This window comes from Arachis stenosperma, chromosome 2, assembly GCF_014773155.1.
Source record: "Arachis stenosperma cultivar V10309 chromosome 2, arast.V10309.gnm1.PFL2, whole genome shotgun sequence".
NCBI lineage: Eukaryota > Viridiplantae > Streptophyta > Magnoliopsida > Fabales > Fabaceae > Arachis > Arachis stenosperma.
Window position 1 is genome coordinate 46703094 of NC_080378.1, and position 24781 is coordinate 46727874.

The following is a 24781-nucleotide window of genomic DNA, read 5'->3' on the forward strand; positions in this document are numbered from 1 at the left end:
TGCAATTACTACTGTTTCTTATTCAATCATGCTTGCTTCCATTCTAAGATATCACTTACTCTTAACCCGGATGAATGTGATGATCCGTGACACTCATCATCATTCTCAACTATGAACATGTGTCTGACAACCACCTCTGTTCTACTTTAGATTGAGTAGATATCTCTTGGATTCCTTAACCAGAGTCTTCGTGGTATAAGCTAGAACTGATGGCGGCATTCAAGAGAATCCGGAAGGTCTAAACCTTGTCTGTGGTATTCTGAGTAGGATTCAATGACTGAATAACTGTGACGTGCTTCAAACTCCTAGCAGGCGGGGCGTTAGTGACAGACGCAAAAGAATCAATGGATTCTATTCCGGCCTGACCGAAAACCGACAGATGATTAGCCATGCTGTGACAGAGCATAGGAATATTTTCACTGAGAGGATGGGAGGTAGCCACTGACAACGGTGAAACCCTACATACAGCTTGCCATGGAAGGAGCCTTGCGTGTTTGATGAAGAAGACAGTAGGAAAGCAGAGATTCAGAAGATGGAGCATCTCCAAAGCCTCAACCTATTCTCCATTACTGAAAAACAAGTAACCATTTCATGTTCTTTTGCCTTTTACAATCAATCCTGATAATTTCTGATATCCTGACTAAGATTTACAAGATAACCATAGCTTGCTTCAAGCCGACAATCTCCGTGGGATCGACCCTTGCTCACGCAAGGTATTACTTGGACGACCCAGTGCACTTGCTGGTTAGTTGTGCGGGATTGCAAAAGTGTTATTGCAATTTCGTGCACCATATGCCACGGACATGCGCTTGCCACATGTACTTTCTGATCAGGCGGGGGAAATACAGCTGGTGCCCTTCCATAATGCACCTGATCAGAGCGAGCATATCCACCGGAATCTCTAAGAAGTGTGTGGTAGGCATCACATAATCACATAATGGTCAAAGATCTGCTGCCAGGTCCTCACCTCCCGAGTCAGATAATCAAACATCATCCCCTTGGGTTTCATTTTATTGGCATCCATCTCCCATAGGGCGTCTGGGGTGGCAACTATACTCCTCAAAGACGTTTGCACTCACAAAGATAAACTTGGCGAGCTTAACAAAAAGCTGGTAGATGATTCTATCTCTTCTTTACTTCCTGAAAAATGCAATGATCCCGGCCTATGTTTGGTTACTTGCTTGATTGGTGGGATGAAGTTTATGGATTGTATGTGTGATTTGGGGGCGTGCGTAAGTATTATGCCACTCCCAATTTATGAAAGATTGAACTTATCACCCCTAAAGAGGTCCGGGGCGAGATTTGTGTTAGCTGATAAGAGCATTGTATCAGTTGTGGGGATTGCAGAAAATGTCCTAGTTAATATTCAAGGATTACTCTTCCCAGTTGATTTTTACATTTTGGAGACCCCTCTCATTGACTCAAACAAGCCATCATCCATACTCCTTGGAAGGCCATTCTTGAAGACGGCCCGTTTCAAGCTAGATGCACATTCAGGAGTCTATTCTTTTGAGTCGAATGGCAAGTTAGTCAAGTTCACTTTGGAGGAGTCCAACAAGCCCGTTCTTGAAGCCTATTCTATCTTTGGGTGCAACATAGTTGAAGAACAAGTGATTGAGGATGGCAAGGAGCAAGAAAAAGAGGATGTAGCCAAGAAGTCAAATTCAAAAGATCACACTCAACCCAAAAATGCTAAGGAGTTGGAGATTTTCCTCCTTGGAGAAGTTTCTAAATGACCAATGAAGCCATGCAAGTCCAACATAGGACTCTAAACCAAATTTCTCGGTGGGAGACACCCCACCATGGTGACATTATTCCAACTTTATCTCTTGTTTATAGTTACTTTGAATTATTTGCTTTCTTGTGATATAATGATTAGCTTAGGTTTGGTTTGATGATTTTGAGTTAAATAAGTTAAATTACTTGTGGACTATTGTGCATGTTTGAATGATTTGAGCTTGATATGTTGTTGTGCTAAGGGTAGGAACCTTTGTTTTGAAGAGAAAATAATTTTCTGAAACAGGGCATTTGTGCGTGCGCACAAAGCCGTGATTTTCGCCACTTGTGCGGACGCACAAGCCTGTGCGGACGCACAAGCCTGTGCGTCCGCACACACCTTGACATACCCTATGGTCGCAGCGCCAGCACAGCTAGTGCGTGCGTGCTGCCCCATTTTCTCTGATTTGTGCATGCGCACATCTGCGTGCATACGCACCCTTTCCCTTTCGTGCTTCATCTGTGCGGTCGCACAGACGTATGCGTCCGCACACCAATTGTATGCCCCTCTGGTGGGAGCAAGGGAACAACCTGTGCGCGTGAACAACCTCCCCCATTTTTGGCCACTGTGCGTGCGCACGGACTTGTGTGCGTACGCAAAAGCGATTCTGTCCTTAAAAAAAAACCTTGTACATAACAAAGTAGGAAATAAAAGAGTGAATAAAGGATGCATGTGCCCTATTTGAAAAGAAAATGCATGAGTGAGGTGAGATAGAAAAAGAAAATGGGTAGAAAGTTGTATTGTTTTGAGTACATAGGTGATGTAGGATTAGGTGGACACTCAAGCTAATCAATGAACTAATTCTTGAAGCCCATTTAACCATATTTCATCCTACCTAAACCCTAGCCTTATTACATCCCTCTAAAGACCTCATGATATTTTTTATTCATGCATTAAATACTAGTTGATTGTTAGATGACTTGCAATTCTTTGAAAAGCATAATAAAAGGAGAATTGAGTGGTTAAACCCTAAACACCGAGTGAATTGAGTGGATACACATCCGGTGAGGGGTTCGATCGCTCAATTCTATGTTCTTACGCCTTATATTGTATCTTTTTGCAAGTTGTTCCATTGGATAGTTTTGATAATTTCAATTCAATTCTTTGGTCATTGATCTTTGTACATGAACTTTTTGCATTGGCCCTAAAGCTTTCTTGTGATGGATTAGAATTTCATGGTTTATTTCTACCAACTTTCATTATGGTACATATTAGCGATTAGCCTTAGAATAGTTGCATGCATTTGAGTAGTATATAGCATAAGTCATTTTCCCTTTCATCTATCTCCTTTGAGAGTGTTTAGCATGAGGACATGCTAGTGTTTAAGTGTGGGAGAATTTATGAATCCTTATTTGATGATGATTTTTTATTAGAATTGAATGGATTTCGTCACATAAACTCGCACTTATTCCCTTGAATAGCATGCTTTTGAACTTTCCTCCCAATTTGTGCTTGATTATGAAAATATGTTCTTTTGTGCCCAATTTAATATATTTTATTCCAATTGCCTTCCATTCGATGCCTTGATGTTGTTTGTGAGTGATTTCAGGTATATAAGGTAGGAATGGGTTGGAGAAAATGTAAGAAAAGAATGCAAAGTGGAAGAATCATGAAGAATCAAAGGAGATGAGTTCAGAGACGTGTGCGTGATCACAGTGATGAGTCCATATTTGATGATATATTTAGCTTGAATTGGATTGATTTCATCACATAAAATCACAGTTATTCACCAAAATAGCATACTTTTGTGTTTGATCCCTAAAGTGAGCCTAAATGTGAAAACATGCATTTTTGTGCTTAAATTGAGCAATTTAATCTCACTTTTATTCCATTCGATGCCATGATGTGTTTGTTGAGTGATTTCAGGTCCTAGAGGCCATAATGGTTTGGTAGAAGTGGAATAAAGCATGCAAAAAGGGAGAAAACATGAAGAAAACAAAGGAGAAAAGCATTTTAGCCTGTGCCCACACACACTTTCTGTGCACACGCACAGGCTGTGCCCATGCTCAAGGCAGAATGGAAATCAGGACCTGTGCGTCAGCACAGGACTTGTGCCCACGCACAGGAGGAAAATCAGCATCTGTGCCCATGCACAGACTTGTGCGTCTGCACAGGTACCAGCGCGTGCCTCCATTAAAATTGCACGTGGACTCGCGTTTTAGGGGCTTTTTGGCCCATTTTTGAAGGCTTTGAAGCATATTTAAAGGGGGAAGCAACAACATATCATACCAAACATTACCATTGGTGCACGAAATCACAATCACACTTTTGCAATTCCGCACAACTAACCAGCAAGTGCACTGGGTTGTCCAAGTCATACCTTACGTGAGTAAGGGTCGATCCCACGGAGATTGCTGGCTTGAAGCAATCTATGGTTATCTTATTATTCTTAGTCAGGATATCAATAACAATTCTTAGTTTTATTTGTAGAAAGTAAAAGAACATGAAATAAAGAGTACTTGTTATGTAGTAATAGATAACAGATTGGGGTTTTGGAGATGCTCTATCTTCTGAATCTCTGCTTTCCTACTATCTTCTTCTTCACACACGCAAGGCTCCTTCCGTGGCAAGCTGTATGTTGGTGGATCACCGTTGTCAATGGCTATCAACCGTCCTCTCAGTGAAAATAGTCCATGTACATGGCTAATCATCTGCACACTGTCACTGCGCCCAACATTTATGAGTTTGAAGCTCATCACAGTCATCCCTTCCCAGATCCTACTCAGAATACCACAGACAAGGTTTAGACTTTTCGGATCTCAGGAATTCTGCCAATTAATTCTAGCTTATACCATAAAGACTCTGATCTCATGGATTTGAATGCTCTGTTGTCAGGAGAGGCAATCAAACTCATGAACCAGGAGCCCAAGAGATACACACTCAATCTAAGGTAGAATGGAAGTGGTTGTCAAGAACGCATTCATAGGATGAGAATGGTGATGAGTGTCACGGATCATCACATTCATCATGTTGAAGTGCGAATGAATATCTTAATATAGAGACAAGCGTGATTGAATGAAAAACAATAGTAATTGCATTAATCCATTGAGACACAGCAGAGCTCCTCACCCCCAACCATGGATTTTAGAGACTCATGCCGTAGAAGATACAAAATTTAGATGTAAAATGTGATGAGGTACAAAATGCATCTCTAAAAGTAGTTTTTATACTAAACTAGTAACCTAGATTTACAGAAAATGGGTAAACTAAGATAGATAGTGCAGAAATCCACTTCTGGGACCCACTTGGTGTGTGTTTGGGCTGAGAATTGAAGCTTTCACGTGCATAGGCTATTCCTGGCACTAAACATCAGCTTTGGTGCCAGTTTGGGCGTATAACTCTAACTTTTATGCTAGTTCTGGCGTTTAACGCCAGAAATGGGTAAAAAACTGGCGTTAAAACACCAGTTTATGCTATCAAATCTTAGGCAAAGTATGGACTATTATATATTGCTAGAAACCCCAAGATATCTACTTTCCAACGCAATTAAGAGAGCGTCAATTGGACTTCTGTAGCTCCAGAAATTCCATTCCGAGTGCAGGGAGGTCAGAATCTAACAGCATCTGCAGTCCTTTCTCAGCCTCTTAATCAGATTTTTGCTCAGGTCACTTAATTTCAGCCAGAAAATACCTGAAATTACAAAAAAACACACAAACTCATGGTAAAGTCCAGAAATGTGATTTTTGCATAAAAACTAATAAAAATATACTAAATAGTGACTAAAGCATACTAAAAACTACATAAAAATACCACCAAAAAGCGTATAAAATATCCGCTCATCACAACACCAAACTTAAACTGCTGCTTGTCCCCAAGCAACTAGATAAATAAAAGAGGGTAGAAAGAAAATCAAGAGGCAATACATCTCATAGTTTAAGTGAAGCTCAGATTCTAATTAGATGAGCGTGACTAGTAGCTTTTTGCTCCTAAACAGTTTTGGCATCTCAATTTATCCTTTGAAGTTCAGAATGATTGGCACCCATAGGAACTCAGAATTCGGATAGTGTTATTGATTCTCCTAGTTTAATATGTTGATTCTTGAACACAGCTACTTTATGAGTCTTGGCTGTGACCCTAAGTATCTTGTTTTCCAGTAGTACTACAGGATACATAAATGCCACAGACACATAACAGGGTGAACCTTTTAGATTGTGACTCAGCTTTGCTAGAGTCCCCAGTTAGAGGTGCCCAGAGTTTTTAGGCACACTCTTTTGCTTTGGATCACGACTTTAACCACTCAGTCTCAAGCATTACACTTGGACCTTCATGACACAAGCACATGGTTAGGGACAGGATTTTATTCCCTTAGGCCCTCCTATCCATTAATGCTCAAAGCCTTGGAACCTTTTTACCCTTGCCTTTTGGTTTAAAGGGCTATTGGCTTTTTCTTCTTGCTTTTTCTTTATTATTCATTTTTTATTTTTCGCAAGCTTTGTTTCTTTTTCACTACTTTTTCTTGCTTCAAGAATCAATTTTATGATTTTTTAGATTATCAATAACATTTCTCTTTCTTTTCATCATTCTTTCAAGTGCCAACAAATTTAACATTCATAAAATTTACCATAAAAAATATGCACTTTTCAAGCATTCATTCAGAAGACAAAAAGTGTTGCCACTACATAAAAATAATTAGAAATTTTCTTATTGAAAACATGAAATAATTGCCTCCATACTCTAAAGAAAATCTACGATTTTATTCATGTTTAGTGACGATGAGAAGAATAAATTATGGCTTACTTGGAGATAATAAAAATAAAAATAAAAATAAAGACCCTAATTACTAATACTCATGTAATTCTTAAGATAGGTTTCTAATAATAAAAGTTATCACAGATTTCAGATTAGGACTCAACAACCTTTATTTTGGGAGATGGATGCTCCTTCAATCTGTGGGGTGTCTGGTCCCTTAAGGGAGAGCTTCTGGCGCTTCAGCTCCTGTAGCTCACGCCCTTGCTTTTCTTGTTCCTTAAACAGCTTGCAGAGCATGCTATTTTTATTTTGCTGTTCTTCCTTAAGTTGATCCATAGTTTCTTGCAGCTTGGTGACAGATGCTTCTAGGCGGGCCCAGTAGTAAATTTGAGGGATTTCTGGGAGGAACTCCTGCGCCATCCTCTTGATGGAGTTGTCGTGTACTTGTTGTCCTTCCATTAACTTTTTAGTGATTGGATGCTCGACAGAGATGAACTCATCCACTCCCATCTTTACCCTAGCATCTTTACATAGAAGAGAGATTAAGCTTGGGTAAGCCAATTTGGCTTCAGTAGAGTTCTTATTTGCAATTGTGTAAATCTCACAAGAAATCAGACGATGAATCTCTACTTCGTTTCCAAGCATAATGCAATGAATCATCAGTGCTCTTTTGACAGTGACCTCAGAGCAGTTACTAGTGGGCAGTATAGAATGCCCAATGAAGTCCAACCAGCCCCTAGCGACTAGATTGAGATCTCCTCTCTTGAGTTAGTTTGGGACACTTTTTGAGTTGGTTATTGATGAGCGGATAATTTATACGCTTTTTAGAATTTTTTTAGGTAGTTTTTAGTATATAATTATTAGTTATTATGAAAAAATCACATTTTTGGACTTTACTATGAGTTTGTGTGTTTTTATGTGATTTCATGTATTTTCTGGCTGAAAATGAGGGACCTGAGCAAAAATCTGATTCAGAGGCTGAAAAAGGACTGCATAGATGCTGTTCGATTCTGACCTCCCTGCACTCGAAATGGATTTTCTGGAACTACGAAAAACCAATAGTTGCGCTCTCATTTGCGTTAGAAAGTAGACATCTTGGGCTTTCCAAAAATATATAATAGTTCATATTTTGCCCGAGTTTTGATAACGCAAACCGGCGTTTTAACGCCATCCTTCTACCCTTTTTTGGCATTAAATGCCAGAACTGGCATAAAAGCTGGAGTTAAACACCCAAACTGGCACCACAGCTGGCGCTTAACTCCAAGAAAAGCCTATGTACATGAAAGCTTCAATGCTCAGCCCAAGTATGCACCTAGTAGGCCCCGGAAGTGGATTTCTGCATCATTTACTTAATTTTGTAAACCCTAGGTTACTAGTTCATTATAAATAGGACCTTTTACTATTGTATTTTCATGGGGAGATCTTTAGATCGTTTTTGAGACTATCTTTGTATCACTGTTGATCTCTTGATTATGTTTAGGGGGCTGGCCATTCGGCCATGCCTAGACCTTCATCACTTATGTATTTTCAACGGTGGAGTTTCTACACCTCATAGATTAAGGTGTGGAGCTCTGCTGTTCTTCATGAATTAATGTAATTACTACTGTTTTCTATTCAATTCAAGCTTATTCTTCTACTAAGATATTCATTCGCACTACAACATGATGAATGTGATGATCAAGTGACACTCATCACCATTCTCACTTATGAACGCTTGCCTGACAACCACTTTCGTTCTACCTGAAAATAAGCTTGAATGTATATCTCTTGTCCTCTTGGTCCACAACGCATGGTTGCCTCTCCTGACAAGAGAGCCTTCCATTCTGTGAGATCAGTCTTCGCGGTATAAGCTAGAATCAATTGGTAGCATTGTTGAGATCCGAAAAGTCTAAACCTTGTCTGTGGTATTCCGAGTAGGATCTGGGATGGGATGACTGTGACAAGCTTCAAACTCGCGAGTGCTGGGCTCAGTGATAGTGCGCAAAAGGATCATTGGATCTTATTCCAACACAAGTGAGAACTGACAGATGATTAGCCCTATGTAACCCGTAGCCGGACCATTTTCACTCAGAGGACGGACGGTAGCCATTGACAACGGTGATCCCCCAACATACAGCTTGCCATGGAAAGGAGTACGCATGACTGGATGAAAGCAGTAGGAAAGCATGGATTCAAAAGGAACAAAGCATCTCGATATGCTTATCTGAAATACTTACCAATGAATTACATAAGTATCTCTATCCTATTTTATATTTTATCTGTCTTTTAATTATCAAAACCCCATAACCATTTGAATCTGCCTGACTGAGATTTACAAGATGACCATAGCTTTCTTCAAGCCAATAATCTCTGTGGGATCGACCCTTACTCACGTAAGGTATTACTTGGACGACCCAGTGCACTTGCTGGTCAACTACGCGGAGTTATAAAGAAAGTGTGTGAGATCACGATTTTGCGTACCAAGTTTTTGGCGCCGTTGCCGGGGATTGTTCGAGTTTGGACAACTAACGGTTCATCTTGTTGCTTAGATTGGGTAATTTTATTTTATGTTTAAGCTTTCTTTTATTTTCTTATTTTCAAAAAGTAAAAAAAAAATATTATATTTTGTTCTTCATAATTTTTAAGAATGAATTCTAGGGTTTCATGATGATTTGTTGAAGTCTGGCTGGCTGTTAAGCCATGTCTAATCTTTTGGACCGAGGCTTCAACTTATCATTACAAGAGCTTGTTGATTTCTATCAATCTTGCGGTTGAATGTAATGATCTTCTAAAGCTTGGCTGATTGGCCATGTCTAGTGTTTTGGACCGAAGCTTTTACTTAAAGCTTGGCTGGCTAGTAAGCCATGTCTAATTCCTGGACCGGAGCTTTAGACTAACATTGCATGATTCCTGGAATTCTCATTAAGAATTTTGAATTCCTTATTTTCCTTTTTCGAAAATACTTTTGAAAAAAATACAAAAATTTTTATAAAATCATAAAAACCAAAAATTTTATGTTTCTGTTTGAGTCTAGTGTCACATTCTAAGTTTGGTGTCAATTTCATGTTTTTTAATAATCATTGTATTTTTCGAAAACTCATGCATTGTGTTTTTCATGATCTTTAAAGTTGTTCTTGATGATCTTTTTTGTTTGATCTTGTGATTTTCTTGTTTTGCATTATGTGTTGTTTTTCATATGCATTTTTAAATGGTTAGTGTCTCTAGTATAAAAATCTCTAAGTTTGGTGTCTTGCATGTCTTTCTTTTCATAAAAAAATTTTTCAAAAATGTGTTCTTGATGTTCATCATGTTCTTCAAGGTGTTCTTGGTGTTCATCTTGGCATTCAAAGCATTCTTGCATACATTATCTGTTATGATCTTAATTTTTCATGCTCTATTTCAATTGAGGTTTTTCTCTCTCCTCATCAAAAAAATTTTCAAAAATATATCTTTTCAAGTTAATAAAAAAGAAAAATGAAGATTCAGAACATACAGCTAAGGAATCACAGAGAAAAAGCTGGGCGATCAAAACGCCCAGTAAAAAAGGATTTCTGGCGTTTAAATGCCAGACAGGGTACCTGGCTAGGCGTTTAACACCCAAGGAGGTAGCCAAATAGGCGTTAAACGCCAGAATGGATACCATTCTGGGCGTTTAACACCAGGATAGCACCAAGGAGGTAATTTTGTTTTCAATTCAAATCTGTTTCAATTTTTCAAGCTGTAAAACTAATTTTTCAAAAACTTATCTTTTTCATATCCTCTCTTATCAATCATATCTTTTTCAAAATAAAATATTTTTCATTTTTCTTTTAATATTTTCAAAAATCTTGCTAACAATTAATGTTTTGATTCAAAAATCTCAAGTTCGTTACTTTCTTGTTAAGAAAGGTTCAATATTTGAATTTTAGAATCATATCTTTTAAACTTCTTGTTAGTCAAGTCATCAACTTTAATTTCAAAAATCAAATCTTTTTAATTTCTTTTTCAATCATATCTTCTCAATCATATCTTCTCAATCACATCTTTTTCAAAATAATTTTCAATCATATCTTTTTGATTGCTAATTTCAAAATCTTTTTCCAAACCACCTAACCACTTTCTCACTTTTAATTTTCGAAAAACCATCAACCACTTTTTCAAAATTCTTTTTAATTATTTTAAATTTTTTTTAGTTTTATTTAAAAAATTGTTTTCGAAAATTCCCCCCTATTACCTCCTTTTATTTAAGGATTAACACTTCTCCTCAATTAGTAATTCGGACTCTATCTTTCTTTATATGTTCGAAATCTTCTCTATCTACCTCATCCTTCTATTCCTATTTTCCTCTAACACATCAAGGAATCTCTATACTGTGACATAGAGGATTCCATACTTTCTTGTTCTCTTCTCTTTCATATGAGCAAGAACAAGGACAAAGGCATTCTTGTTGAAGCTGATCCTGAACCTGAAAGGACCTTGAAAAGGAAGCTAAGAGCAGCTAAAGCACAACACTCTGAAGAGGACCTGACAGAAAATTTCGAAAAGAAAGCAGACAAAACAGCCATGGCCACACCCAACAACAACAATGCAAGGAAGGTGCTTGGTGACTTTACTGCACCAACTCCCGACTTCTATGGGAGAAGCATCTCTATTCCTACCATTGAAGCAAACAACTTTGAGCTTAAGCTTCAATTAGTTTCTCTGATGCAACAGAATTGCAAGTTTTATGGACTTCCATTGGAAGATCCTCATCAATTCATGGCTGAATTTTTGCAAATCTGTGACACTGTTAAGACCAATGGAGTTGATCCCGAGGTCTACAGAATTATGCTTTTCCCTTTTGCTGTAAGAGACAGGGCTAGTATATGGTTGAACTCACAACCTAGAGACAGCCTGAACTCTTGGGAAAAGCAGGTCAATGCCTTCTTAGCTAAATTCTTTCCATTTCAAAAGATGAGTAAGCTTAGAGTGGAAGTTCAAACCTTCAAACAAAAGGATGGTGAATCCCTCTATGAAGCTTGGGAAAGATACAAGCAATTGATCAGAAGGTATCCTTCTGACATGCTTTCAGAATGGAGCATTATAGGTATCTTCTATGATGGTCTGTCTGAGTTATCCAAGATGTCATTGGACCATTCTACAGGCGGATCTATTCATCTGAAGAAAACGCCTGCAGAAGCCCAAGAACTCATTGAAATGGTTGCAAATAACCAGTTTATGTACACTTTTGAAAGAAATCCTGTGAACAATGGGATAACTCAGAAGAAAGGAGTTCTTGAGATTGATACTCTAAATGCCATATTAGCTCAGAACAAATTATTGACTCAGCAAGTTAATATGATTTCTCAGAATCTGACTGGATTGCAAGCTGCATCCAGCAGTAATAAAGAAGCATCTTCTGAAGAAGAAGCTTATGATCCGAAGAACCTTGCAATGGAAGAGGTGAATTACATGGGAGAACCCTATGGAAACACCTATAACTCTTTATGGAGAAATCATCCAAATCTCTCATGGAAGGACCAACAGAAGCCTCAACAAGGCTTTAACAACAATAATGGTGGAAGAAATAGGTTTAGCAATAGCAAGCCTTTTTCATCATCTTCTCAACAACAGACAGAGAGCTCTGAGCAGAGTCGTTCTGGCTTAGCAATCATAGTCTTTGATCTATCTAAGACCACACTAAGTTTCATGAATAAAACAAGATCCTCCGTTAGAAATTTGGAGGCATAAGTGGGTCAGCTGAGTAAAAAGGTTACTGAAACTCCTCCTAGCACTCTTCCAAGCAATACAGAAGAAAATCCCAAGAGAGAGTGCAAGGCCATAACCATGACCAACATTGCCAAACCTGGAGAGAGTGAGGAGGATGTGATTCTCAGTGAGAAAAACCTCATGGGATGTCCTTTGAACGAAAAGGAGTTCCCCTTTGAGGAACCAAGGGAATCTGAGGCTCATACATAGACCATAAAGATTACATTGAACCTACTTCTGCCATTCATGAGCTCTGATGAGTATTCTTCCTCTGAAGAGGATGAAGATATTACTGAAGAGCAAGTTGCTAAGTACCTTGGAGCAATCATGAAGCTGAATGCCAAGTTATTTGGTAATGAGACTTGGGAGGATGAACCCGCCTTGCTCACCAATGAACTGAATGACTTAATTAGGCAGACATTACCTCAGAAGAAATCGGATCTTGGAAAATTCTTAATACCCTGTACCATAGGCACCATGACCTTTGAGAAGGCTCTGTGTGACCTGGGGTCAGGCATAAACCTCATACCACTCTCTCTAATGGAGAAACTGGGAATCTTTGAGGTACAAGCTGCATGAATCTCACTAGAGATGGTAGACAAATCCATGAAACAGGCTTATGAAATTGTAGAGGATGTTTTAGTGAAGGTTGAAGGCCTTTACATCCCTGCTGACTTCATAATCCTAGACACTGGAAAGAATAAGGATGAATCCATCATCCTTGGGAGACCCTTCCTAGCCACAGCAAAAGCCGTGATTAATGTTGACAGAGGAGAGTTGGTCCTTCTAGTGAATGAGGACTACCTTGTGTTTAAGGCTCAAGGATCTCCTTCTGTACACATGGAGAAGAAGCATGAAAAGCTTCTCTCAATACAGAGTCAAACAGAGCCTCGACATTCAAACTTTAAGTTTGGTGTTGAGAGGCCAGCATCATGCTCTGAGTATCTGTGAGGCTCCATGAGAGCTCACTGTCAAGCTATTGACATTAAAGTAGCGCTTATTGGGAGGCAACCCAATTCTTACTTATCTATGTTAAATTTCTATTTTCCATTTTTATTTTATGTTTTCTTTAGGATGATGATCATGTGGAGTCACAGAAACAAAAGAAAAAATCAAAAACAGCATTGAAAATAGCACACCCTGGAGAATGAGCTAAGGGTAGCAGAATGGGCGTTAAACGCCCAGTCTGGCACCATTCTGGGTGTTTAACGCCAGAAAAGGGCACCAAGCTGGTGTTAAACGCCAGAAAGGGAAGAAAAGCTGGCGTTAAATACCAGAAATAGGCAACAACCTGGTGTTTAACGCCAGGATTGGCACTCAAAGGGGCGTTTACACGCCAAAACAGTGCAGGGATGAGAAATTCTTGATACTTCAGGATCTATGGACCTGGTGCACGAAATTGTGATCAATACTTTTCACAACTCAAATAATCCCCGGTAATGAATCCAAAGACTTGGTGCTCAATACCATGGCATAAACACAACTTTGCACAACTAACCAGCAAGTGCACTGGGTCGTCCAAGTAATGAACCTTACGCGAGTAAGGGTCGATCCCACGGAGATTGTTGGTATGAAGCAAGCTTTGGTCATCTTGTAAATCTCAGTCAGGCAGACTCAAATGGTTATGAATGATTTATGAATAAAACATAAAGATAAGGATAGAGATACTTATGCAATTCATTGGTGAGAATTTCAGATAAGCGTATGAAGATGCTTTGTCCCTTCCGTCTCTCTGCTTTCCTACTGTCTTCATCCAATCCTTCTTAGTCCTTTCCATGGCAAGCTGTATGTTGGGCATCACCATTGTCAATGGCTACAGTCCCGTCCTCTCAATGGAAATGTTCAACGCACCCTGTCACGGCACGGCTATCCAGCTGTCGGCTCTCGATCATGTCGGAATAGAATCCAGTGATTCTTTTGCGTCTGTCACTAACGCCCCACAATCGCGAGTTTGAAGCTCGTCACAGTCATTCAATCATTGAATCCTACTCAGAATACCACAGACAAGGTTTAGACCTTCCGGATTCTCTTGAATGCCGCCATCAATTCTAGCTTATACCACGAAGATTCCGGTTAAAGAATCCAAGAGATAAACATTCAAGCCTTGTTTGCTTGTAGAACGGGAGTGGTTGTCAGGCACGCATTCATAAGTGAAAATGATGATGAGCGTCACATAATCATCACATTCATCAAGTTCTTGAGTGCGAATGAATATCTTGGAATAAGAACAAGCCGAATTGAATAGAAGAACGATAGTAATTGCATTAATACTCGAGGTACAGCAGAGCTCCACACCTTAATCTATGGTGTGTAGAAACTCCACCGTTGAAAATACATAAGAATGAGGTCTAGGCATGGCCGTGAGGCCAGCCCCCAGTGATCAAAAGATTCAAAGATCTCAAGATATAAAATAAAATAGTAAAAGGTCCTACTTATAGGGAACTAGTAGCTTAAGAATTACAAAGGTGAGTAAATGACATAAAAATCCACTTCCGGGCCCACTTGGTGTGTGCTTGGGCTGAGAATTTGAAGCATTTTCGTGTAGGGACTCTTCTTGGAGTTAAACACTAGCTTTTGTGCCAGTTTGGGCGTTTAACTCCCATTCTTGTGCCAGTTCCGGCGTTAAACGCCGGGCAGTTTTGAGCTGATTTGGAACGCCGGTTTGGGCCATCAAATCTCGGGCAAAGTATGGACTATTATATATTGCTGGAAAGCCCAGGATGTCTACTTTCCAACGCCGTTGAGAGCGCGCCAATTCGGCTTCGGTAGCTCTAGAAAATCCACTTCGAGTGCAGGGAGGTCAGAATCCAACAGCATCTGCAGTCCTTTTAGTCTCTGAATCAGATTTTTGCTTAGATCCCTCAATTTCAGCCAGAAAATACCTGAAATCACAGAAAAATACACAAACTCATAGTAAAGTCTAGAAAAGTGAATTTTAGCTAAAAACTAATAAAAATATATTAAAAACTAACTAAATCTACTAAAAACATACTAAAAACAATGCCAAAAAGCGTACAAGTTATCCGCTCATCACAACACTAAACTTAAATTGTTGCTTGTCCCCAAGCAACTGAAAATCAAATAAGATAAAAAGAAGAGAATATGCAATGAATCCCAAAAACATCTATGAAGATCAGTATTAATTAGATGAGCGGGGCTTTTAGCTTTTTGCCTCTGAACAGTTTTGGCATCTCACTTTATCCTTTGAAATTCAGAATGATTGGCTTCTTTAGGAACTCAGAATCCAGATAGTGTTATTGATTCCCCTAGTTAAGTATGATGATTCTTGAACACAGCTACTTTATGAGTCTTAGCCGTGGCCCAAAGCACTCTGTCTTCCAGTATTACTACCGGATACATACATGCCACAGACACATAATTGGGTGAACCTTTTCAGATTGTGACTCAGCTTTGCTAAAGTCCCCGATTAGAGGTGTCCAGGGTTCTTAAACACACTCTTTTTGCCTTGGATCACAACTTTATTTCTTTCTTTTTCTTTCTTTTTCTCTTTCTCCCCTTTTTTTCGTTTTTTTTCGCTTCTTCTTTTTTTTTTTTTTTTGTATTCACTGCTTTTTCTTGCTTCAAGAATCATTTTTATGATTTTTCAGATCCTCAGTAACATGTCTCCTTTTTCATCATTCTTTCAAGAGCCAACAATTTTAACATTCATGAACAACAAATTCAAAAGACATGTGCACTGTTCAAGCATACATTCAGAAAACAAAAGTATTGCCACCACATCAAAATAATTAATCTGTTATAAAATCTAAAATTCATGCAATTCTTCTCTTTTTCAATTAAGAACATTTTTTTTAAGAAAGGTGATGGACTCATAGGACATTCATAACTTTAAGGCATAGACACTAAGACACTAATGATCATAAGACACAAACATGGATAAACATAAGCATGAAGATTCGAAAAACAGAAAAATAAAAAACAAGGAGATTAAAGAACGGGTCCACCTTAGTGATGGCGGCTTGTTCTTCCTCTTGAAGATCTTATGGAGTGCTTGAGCTCCTCAATGTCTCTTCCTTGCCTTTGTTGCTCCTCTCTCATGATTCTTTGATCTTCTCTAATTTCATGGAGGAGGATGCAATGTTCTTGGTGCTCCACCTTTAGTTGTCCTATGTTGGAACTCAATTCTCCTAGGGAGGTGTTGATTTACTCCCAATAGTTTTGTGGAGGAAAGTGCATCCCTTGAGGTATCTCAGGGATTTTATGATGAGTGGGATCTCTTGTTTGCTCCATCTTTTTCTTAGTGATGGGCTTGTCCTCATCAATGAGGATGTTTCCTTCTATGTCCACTCTAACTGAATAACAGAGGTGACAAGTGAGATCAGGAAAGGCTAACCTTGCCAAGGTAGAGGACTTGTCCGCCACCTTATAGAGTTCTTGGGCTATAACCTCATGAACTTCCACTTCCTCTCCAATCATGATACTATGAATCATGATGGCCCGGTCTATAGTAACTTCGGACCGGTTGCTAGTGGGAATAATTGAGCGTTGGATAAACTCCAACCATCCCCTAGCCACGGGCTTGAGGTCATGCCTTCTTAGTTGAACCGGCTTCCCTCTTGAATCTCTCTTCCATTGGGCGCCCTCTTCACAGATGTCTATGAGGACTTGGTCCAACCTTTGATCAAAGTTGACCCTTCTAGTGTAAGGGTGTTCATCTCCTTGCATCATGGGCAAGTTGAATGCCAACCTTACATTTTCCAGACTAAAATCTAAGTATTTCCCCCGAACCATTGTAAGTCAATTCTTTGGGTCCGGGTTCACACTTTGATCATGGTTCTTGGTGATCCATGCATTGGCATAGAACTCTTGAACCATTAAGATTCCGACTTGTTGAATGGGGTTGGTAAGAACTTCCCAACCTCTTCTTCGGATCTCATGTCGGATCTCCGGATATTCACTCTTTTTGAGTTTGAAAGGGACCTCGGGGATCACCTTCTTCAAGGCCACAAATTCATAGAAGTGGTCTTGATGCACCCTTGAGATGAATCTCTCCATCTCCCATGACTCGGAGGTGGAAGCTTTTGCCTTCCCTTTCCTCTTTCTAGAGGTTTCTCCGGCCTTGGATGCCATAAATGGTTATGGAAAAACAAAAAGCAATGCTTTTACCACACCAAACTTAAAAGGTTTGCTTGTCCTCGAGCAAAAGAAGAAAGAAGAGAGTAGAAGAAGAAGAAATGGAGGAGATGGAGGTGGCTTTGTGGTTTGGCCAAAGGGGGGAGAAGTAGTGTTTAGGGTGTGTGAAAATGAAGGAGTGAAGATGGGTTTATATAGGGGTGAAGAGAGGGGTAGGGTTCGGCCATTATGGGTGGGTTTGGGTGGGAAAGTGGTTTGAATTTTGAATGGTGAGGTAGGTGGGATTTTATGAAGGATGGATGTGAGTGGTGAAGAGAAAGATGGGATTTGATAGGTGAGGGGTTTTTGGGGAAGAGTGGTTGAGGTGATTGGTGAATGGGTGAAGAAGAGAGAGGGTGGTGGGATAGGTAGGGATCCTGTGGGGTCCATAGATCCTGAGGTGTCAAGGAAAAATCATCCCTGCACCAAGTGGCGAGCAAAATTGCTCTATGTGCCAATTTTGGCGTTAAACGCCGGGCTTATGCCCATTTCTGGCATTTAACGCCAGGTGCTTGCCCTTTTCTGGCGTTTAACGCCAGTTTGGTGCCCATTTCTGGCGTTAAACGCCCAGAATGGTGCCAGACTGGGCGTTAAACGCCCATTTGCTAACTTCACTGGCGTTTAAATGCCAGCAAGTTCTCCTCCAGGGTGTGCTGTTTTTCTTTCTGTTTTTCATTCTGTTTCTGCTTTTTCAATTGATTTTGTGACTTCTCATGATCATCAACCTACAGAAAACATAACATAACAAAGGAAAATAGATTAAATATAACATTGGGTTACCTCCCAACAAGCGCTTCTTTAATGTCAGTAGCTTGACAGAGGGCTCTCATGGAGCCTCACAGATACTCAGAGCAATGTTGGAACCTCCCAACACCAAACTTAGAGTTTGAATGTGGGGGTTCAACACCAAACTTAGAGTTTGGTTGTGGCCTCCCAACACCAAACTTAAAGTTTGACTGTGGGGGCTCTGTTTGACTCTGTTTTGAGAGAAGCTCTTCATGTTTTCTCTCCATGGTGATAGAGGGATATCCTTGAGCCTTAAACACAAAGGATTCTTCATTCACTTGAATGATCAATTCTCCTCTGTCAACATCAATCACAGCCTTTGCTGTGGCTAGGAAGGGTCTGCCAAGGATGATGGATTCATCCATGCACTTCCCAGTCTCTAGGACTATGAAATCAGTAGGGATGTAATGGTCTTCAATTTTCACCAAAACATCCTCTACAAGTCCATAAGCTTGTTTTCTTGAATTGTCTGCCATCTCTAGTGAGATTCTTGCAGCTTGTACCTCAAAGATCCCTAGCTTCTCCATTACAGAGAGAGGCATGAGGTTCACACTTGACCCTAAGTCGCACAGAGCCTTCTTGAAGGTCATGGTGCCTATGGTACAAGGTATTGAAAACTTCCCAGGATCTTGTCTCTTTTGAGGTAATTTCTGCCTAGACAAGTCATCCAGTTCTTTGGTGAGCAAAGGGGGTTCATCCTCCCAAGTCTCATTACCAAACAACTTGTCATTTAGCTTCATGATTGCTCCAAGGTATTTGGCAACTTGCTCTTCAGTGACATACTCATCCTCTTCAGAGGAAGAATACTCATCAGAGCTCATGAATGGCAGAAGTAAGTCCAATGGAATCTTTATGGTCTCATTTTGAGCCTCAGATTCCCATAGTTCCTCATTAGGAAACTCATTGGAGGCCAGTGGACGTCCATTGAGGTCTTCCTCAGTGGCGTTCACTGTCTCTTCCTCCTCTCTAAATTCGGCCATGATGATGGCCTTGCACTCTCCTTTTGGATTTTCTTCTGTATTGCTTGGAAGAGTACTAGGAGGAAGTTCAGTAATTTTCTTGCTCAGCTGTCCCACTTGTGCCTCCAAATTCATAATGGAGGACCTTGTTTCAGTCATGAAACATTGAGTGGTTTTGATTAGATCAGAGACCATGGTTGCTAAGTCAGAGTGGTTCTGCTTAGAACTCTCTGTCTGTTGCTGAGAAGATGATGGAAAGGGCTTGCCATTTCTAAACCTATTTCTTCCACGATTATTATTGTTGAAACCTTGTTGAGGTCTCTGTTGATCCTTCCATGAGAGATTTGGATGATTTCTCCATGAAGAATTATAGGTGTTTCCATAGGGTTCTCCCATGTAATTCACCTCTTCCATTGAAGGGTTCTCAGGATCATAAGCTTCTTCTTCAGATGAAGCATCCTTAGTACTGCTTGGGGCATTTTGCATTCCAGACAGACTTTGAGAGATCAAATTGACTTGTTGGGTCAATATTTTGTTCTGAGCCAGTATGGCATTCAGAGTATCAATCTCAAGAACTCCTTTCTTCTGATTTGTCCCATTGTTCACAGGATTCCTTTCAGAAGTGTACATGAATTGGTTATTTGCAACCATTTCAATGAGCTCTTGAGCTTCTGTAGGAGTCTTCTTTAGATGAAGAGATCCTCCAGCAGAGCTATCCAAAGACATCTTGGACAGTTCAGACAGACCATCATAGAAAAATACCTATGATGCTCCATTCAGAAAGCATGTCAGAAGGACATTTTCTGATCAATTGTTTGTATCTTTCCCAAGCTTCATAGAGGGATTCTCCTTCCTTCTGTCTGAAGGTTTGGACTTCCACTCTAAGCTTACTCAATTTTTGAGGTGGAAAGAACTTTGCCAAGAAGGCATTGACTAGCTTTTCCCAAGAGTTCAGGCTTTCTTTAGGTTGTGAGTCCAACCATATCCTAGCTCTGTCTCTTACAGCAAAAGGGAATAGCATAAGTCTGTAGACCTCAGGGTCAACCCCATTAGTCTTGACAGTGTCACAGATTTGCAAGAATTCAGCCAAAAACTGATGAGGATCTTCCAATGGAAGTCCATGGAACTTGCAATTCTGTTGCATTAGAGAAACTAATTGAGGCTTAAGCTCAAAGTTGTTTGCTCCAATGGCAGGGATAGAGATGCTTCTCCCATAGAAGTCGGGAGTAGGTGCAGTAAAGTCACCCAGCACCTTCCTTGCATTGTTGGCATTGTTGTTGTTTTCGGCTGCCATGGGTTCTTCTTCTTTGAAGATTTCTATTAGGTCCTCTACAGAGAGTTGTTCCTTAGCTTCTCTTAGCTTTCGCTTCAAGGTCCTTTCAGGTTCAGGGTCAGCCTAAAAAAGAATGCTTTTGTCTTTGCTTCTGCTCATATGAAAGAGAAGAGAACAAGAAAATATGGAATCTTCTATGTCACAGTATAGAGATTCCTTGAGGTGTCAGAGGAAAAGAAAAATAGAAGGAAGAGGTAGAAGAATTCGAACTTAGTGAGATAGAGTTTGAATTGTGCATTGAGGAGGAGTGGTACTCCATAAATAGAAAGATGTGAGAAGAGGGGAAGAGATTTTTCGAAAATTAAGTAAAAGATTTTAAAAACATTTTGAAAAAGATTTTGAAGAAGATATGATTGAAAACTTTTTTGAAAAAGATGTGATTTAAAAGTTATGGTTTTAAAAAGATATGATTGAGAAGATATGATTTGAAAAACAATTTAAAAAGATTTGATTTTAAAAAAATTAATGACTTGGCTAACAAGAAAAGATATGATTCAAACATTAAACCTTTCTCAACAGAAAAGGCAACATACTTGAAATGTTGAATCAAATCATTAATTGTTAGCAAGTATCTTTGAAAAAGGAAAGAAATTGATTTTGAAAAAGATTTGATTGAAAAGATATGATTTGAAAAAGATTTGATTTTGAAAAACTTTGAAAACTTGAAAAAAATTGATTTGAAAACAAAATCTTCCCTCTTGTGCCATCCTGGCGTTAAACGCCCAGAATGGTGCACATTCTGGCGTTTAACGCCCAAAGCACTACCCTTTTGGGCCTTAAACGCCCAGCCAGGTATCCTGGCTGGCGTTTAAACGCCAGTTTTTCCTTCTTCACTGGGCGTTTTGAACGCCCAGCTTTTTCTGTATAATTCCTCTGCTGCATGTACTGAATCTTTCAGTTCCCTGTATTATTGACTTGAAAACAGAACCAAGATTAAATAAACAATGCATGCAAGACACCAAACATAAAATGAGACACTAGACTCAACAAGAAACATAAAATATTTTTGGTTTTTATGATTTTGTAATTTTTTTTTGATTTTTTGAAAATTAAGTGGAAAAGAAAATAAAGGTATCAAAATTCTTAATGAGAATTCCAGGAATCATGCAATGTTAGTCTAAAGCTTCAGTCTAAAGGAATTATACATGGATAGCCAAGCTTCAGCAGGACATTGCATTCAAGAGCTAAATTGATGAGAATCAATCAGCTTTGGTGATGATAAGATCATCACCTTGAAACACTAGAATTCATTCTTAAAAACTCTGAAAAATACCTAATCTAAGCAACAAGATGAACCGTCAGTTGTCCATACTCGAAACAATCCCCGGCAACGGCGCCAAAAACTTGGTGCACGAAATTGTGATCAATACTTTTCACAACTCAAATAATCCCTGGTAATGAATCCAAAGACTTGGTGCTCAATACCATGGCATAAACACAACTTCGCACAACTAACCAGCAAGTGCACTGGGTCGTCCAAGTAATAAACCTTACGCGAGTAAGGGTCGATCCCACGGAGATTGTTGGTATGAAGCAAGCTATGGTCATCTTGTAAATCTCAGTCAGGCAGACTCAAATGGTTATGAATGATTTATGAATAAAACATAAAGATAAGGATAGAGATACTTATGCAATTCATTGGTGAGAATTTCAGATAAGCGTATGAAGATGCTTTGTCCCTTCCGTCTCTCTGCTTTCCTACTGTCTTCATCCAATCCTTCTTACTCCTTTCCATGGCAAGCTGTATGTTGGGCATCACCGTTGTCAATGGCTACAGTCCCGTCCTCTCAGTGGAAATGTTCAACGCACCCTGTCACGGCACGGCTATCCAGCTGTCGGTTCTCGATCATGTCGGAATAGAATCCAGTGATTCTTTTACATCTGTCACTAACGCCCCACAATCGCGAGTTTGAAGCTCGTCACAGTCATTCAATCATTGAATCCTACTCAGAATACCACAGACAAGGTTTAGACCTTCCGGATTCTCTTGAATGCCGCCATCAATTCAAGCTTATACCACGAAGATTCCAGTTAAAGAATCCAAGAGATAAACATTCATCAAGTTCTTGAGTGTGAATGAATATCTTGGAATAAGAACAAGCCGAATTGAATAGAAGAACAATAGTAATTGCATTAATACTCGAGGTACAGCAGAGCTCCACACCTTAATCTATGGTGTGTAGAAACTCCACCGTTGAAAATACATAAGAATGAGGTCTAGGCATGGCCGTGAGGCCAGCCCCCAGTGATCAAAAGATTCAAAGATCTCAAGATATAAAATACAATAGTAAAAGGTCCTACTTATAGGGAACTAGTAGCTTAAGAATTACAAAGGTGAGTAAATGACATAAAAATCCACTTCCGGGCCCACTTGGTGTGTGCTTGGGCTGAGCATTTGAAGCATTTTCGTGTAGGGACTCTTCTTGGAGTTAAACACTAGCTTTTGTGCCAGTTTGGGCGTTTAACTCCCATTCTTGTGCCAGTTCCGGCGTTAAACGCCGGGCAGTTTTGAGCTGATTTGGAACGCCGGTTTGGGCCATCAAATCTCGGGCAAAGTATAGACTATTATACATTGCTGGAAAGCCCAGGATGTCTACTTTCCAACGCCGTTGAGAGCGCGCGAATTGGGCTTCTGTAGCTCCAGAAAATTCACTTCGAGTGCAGGGAGGTCAGAATCCAACAGCATCTGCAGTCCTTTTAGTCTCTGAATCAGATTTTTGCTCAGATCCCTCAATTTCAGCCAGAAAATACCTGAAATCATAGAAAAACACACAAACTCATAGTAAAGTCCAGAAAAGTGAATTTTAGCTAAAAACTAATAAAAATATATTAAAAACTAACTAAATCTATTAAAAACATACTAAAAACAATGCCAAAAAGCGTACAAGTTATCCGCTCATCAGGACCCCACAGGATCCCCACCTACCTTAACTCACTCTCTCTCTTCTTCACACCTTCCCATAACACCCTTCCCCAAATACCCCTCACCAATCACCTCCATTTCTCTTTTCTATCACCTCTTCACCAATCACATCCATTCACTCTTCCCCAAAACTCCCACCTACGTCACTATTCAAATTCAAACACTTTCCCTCCCAAGCCCAACCCCTAATACAGGAACCCTACCCCTCCTTCCACTCCTATAAAAACCCTCATATCTCAGTCATTTTCACACATCATAAACACTTCTAACCCCCATTGGCCGAACCACTCACACCTCTCTATCCCCTCCATTTCTTCTTCTTCTCCATCCTTCTTTCTTCTTTTGCTCGAGGACGAGCAAACCTTTTAAGTTTGGTGTGGAAAAAGCATTGCTTTTTGTGTTTCCATAACTATTTATGGAATCTAAGGCCAGAGAAACCTCTAGAAAGAGGAAAGGGAAGGCAAAAGCTTCCACCTCCGAGTCATGGGAGATGGAGAGATTCATCTTAAAGGTCTATCAAGACCACTTCTATATAAAGTTGTGGCCAAGAAGAAGGTGATTCCTGAGGTCCCTTTCATGCTCAAAAGGAATGAGTATCCAGAGATCCGACATAAGATTCGAAAAAGAGGTTGGAAAGCTCTCACCAACCCCATTCAACAAGTCAGAATCTTAATGGTTCAAGAGTTCTATGTTAATACATGGATCACCAAGAACCATGATCAAAGTGTGAACCTGAACCCAAAGAATTGGCTTACAATGGTTCGGGGGAAATACTTAGATTTCAGTCTGGAAAATGTAAGGTTGGCATTCAACTTGCCAATGATGCAAGAAGATGCACGCCCTTACACTAGAAGGGTCAACTTTGATCGAAGGTTGGACCAAGTCCTCATGGACATATGTGTGGAAGGAGCTCAGTGGAAAAGAGACTCCAAAGGTAAGCCGGCTCAATTGAGTAGGCATGATCTTAAACCCGTGGCTAGAGGATGGTTGGAATTCATCCAACACTCCATCATTCTTACTAGCAACCGATCCGAAGTGACTGTAGATTGGGCTATCATGATCCATAGCATCATGATTGGAGAGGAAGTAGAAGTTCATGAGGTCATATCTCTAGAACTCTACAAAGTGGCTGACAAAACCTCCACCTTGGCAAGGTTAGCCTTTTCTCATCTCATCTGTCACCTATAAAATTTAGCTGGAGTTGTCATAGGAGAAGACATCCTCATTGAAGAGGACAAGCCTATCACTAAAAAGAGGATGGAGCAAATAGGAGAGCCCACTCATGGACCTCAACAAGAGCATGAGGAAGTCCCTCATCAAGAAATCCCTGAGATGCCTCAAGGGATGCATTTTCCTCTACACAACTATTGGGAGCAACTCAATACCTCTTTGGGAGATTTGAGTTCCAATATGGAGCAACTAAGGATGGAGCACCAAGAGCACTCCATTATTCTCCATGAAATTAGAAAGGATCA

The 24781-nt window shown here is 39.8% G+C and overlaps 2 non-coding genes across 2 annotated transcripts; one reads left to right on the top strand and one right to left on the bottom strand.

Annotated features, from left to right (window-relative positions):
- Window positions 1-11383: 11383 nt before the first annotated feature.
- Window positions 11384-11491, bottom strand: LOC130964072 (small nucleolar RNA R71). Its single transcript, XR_009080182.1, has one exon. It is a non-coding gene; the product is annotated as a small nucleolar RNA R71 (small nucleolar RNA).
- Window positions 11492-19831: 8340 nt separating this feature from the next.
- On the top strand, window positions 19832-19939 carry LOC130964029 (small nucleolar RNA R71). The gene has a single exon (XR_009080142.1). It is a non-coding gene; the product is annotated as a small nucleolar RNA R71 (small nucleolar RNA).
- The last annotated feature ends 4842 nt before the right edge of the window (window positions 19940-24781 follow it).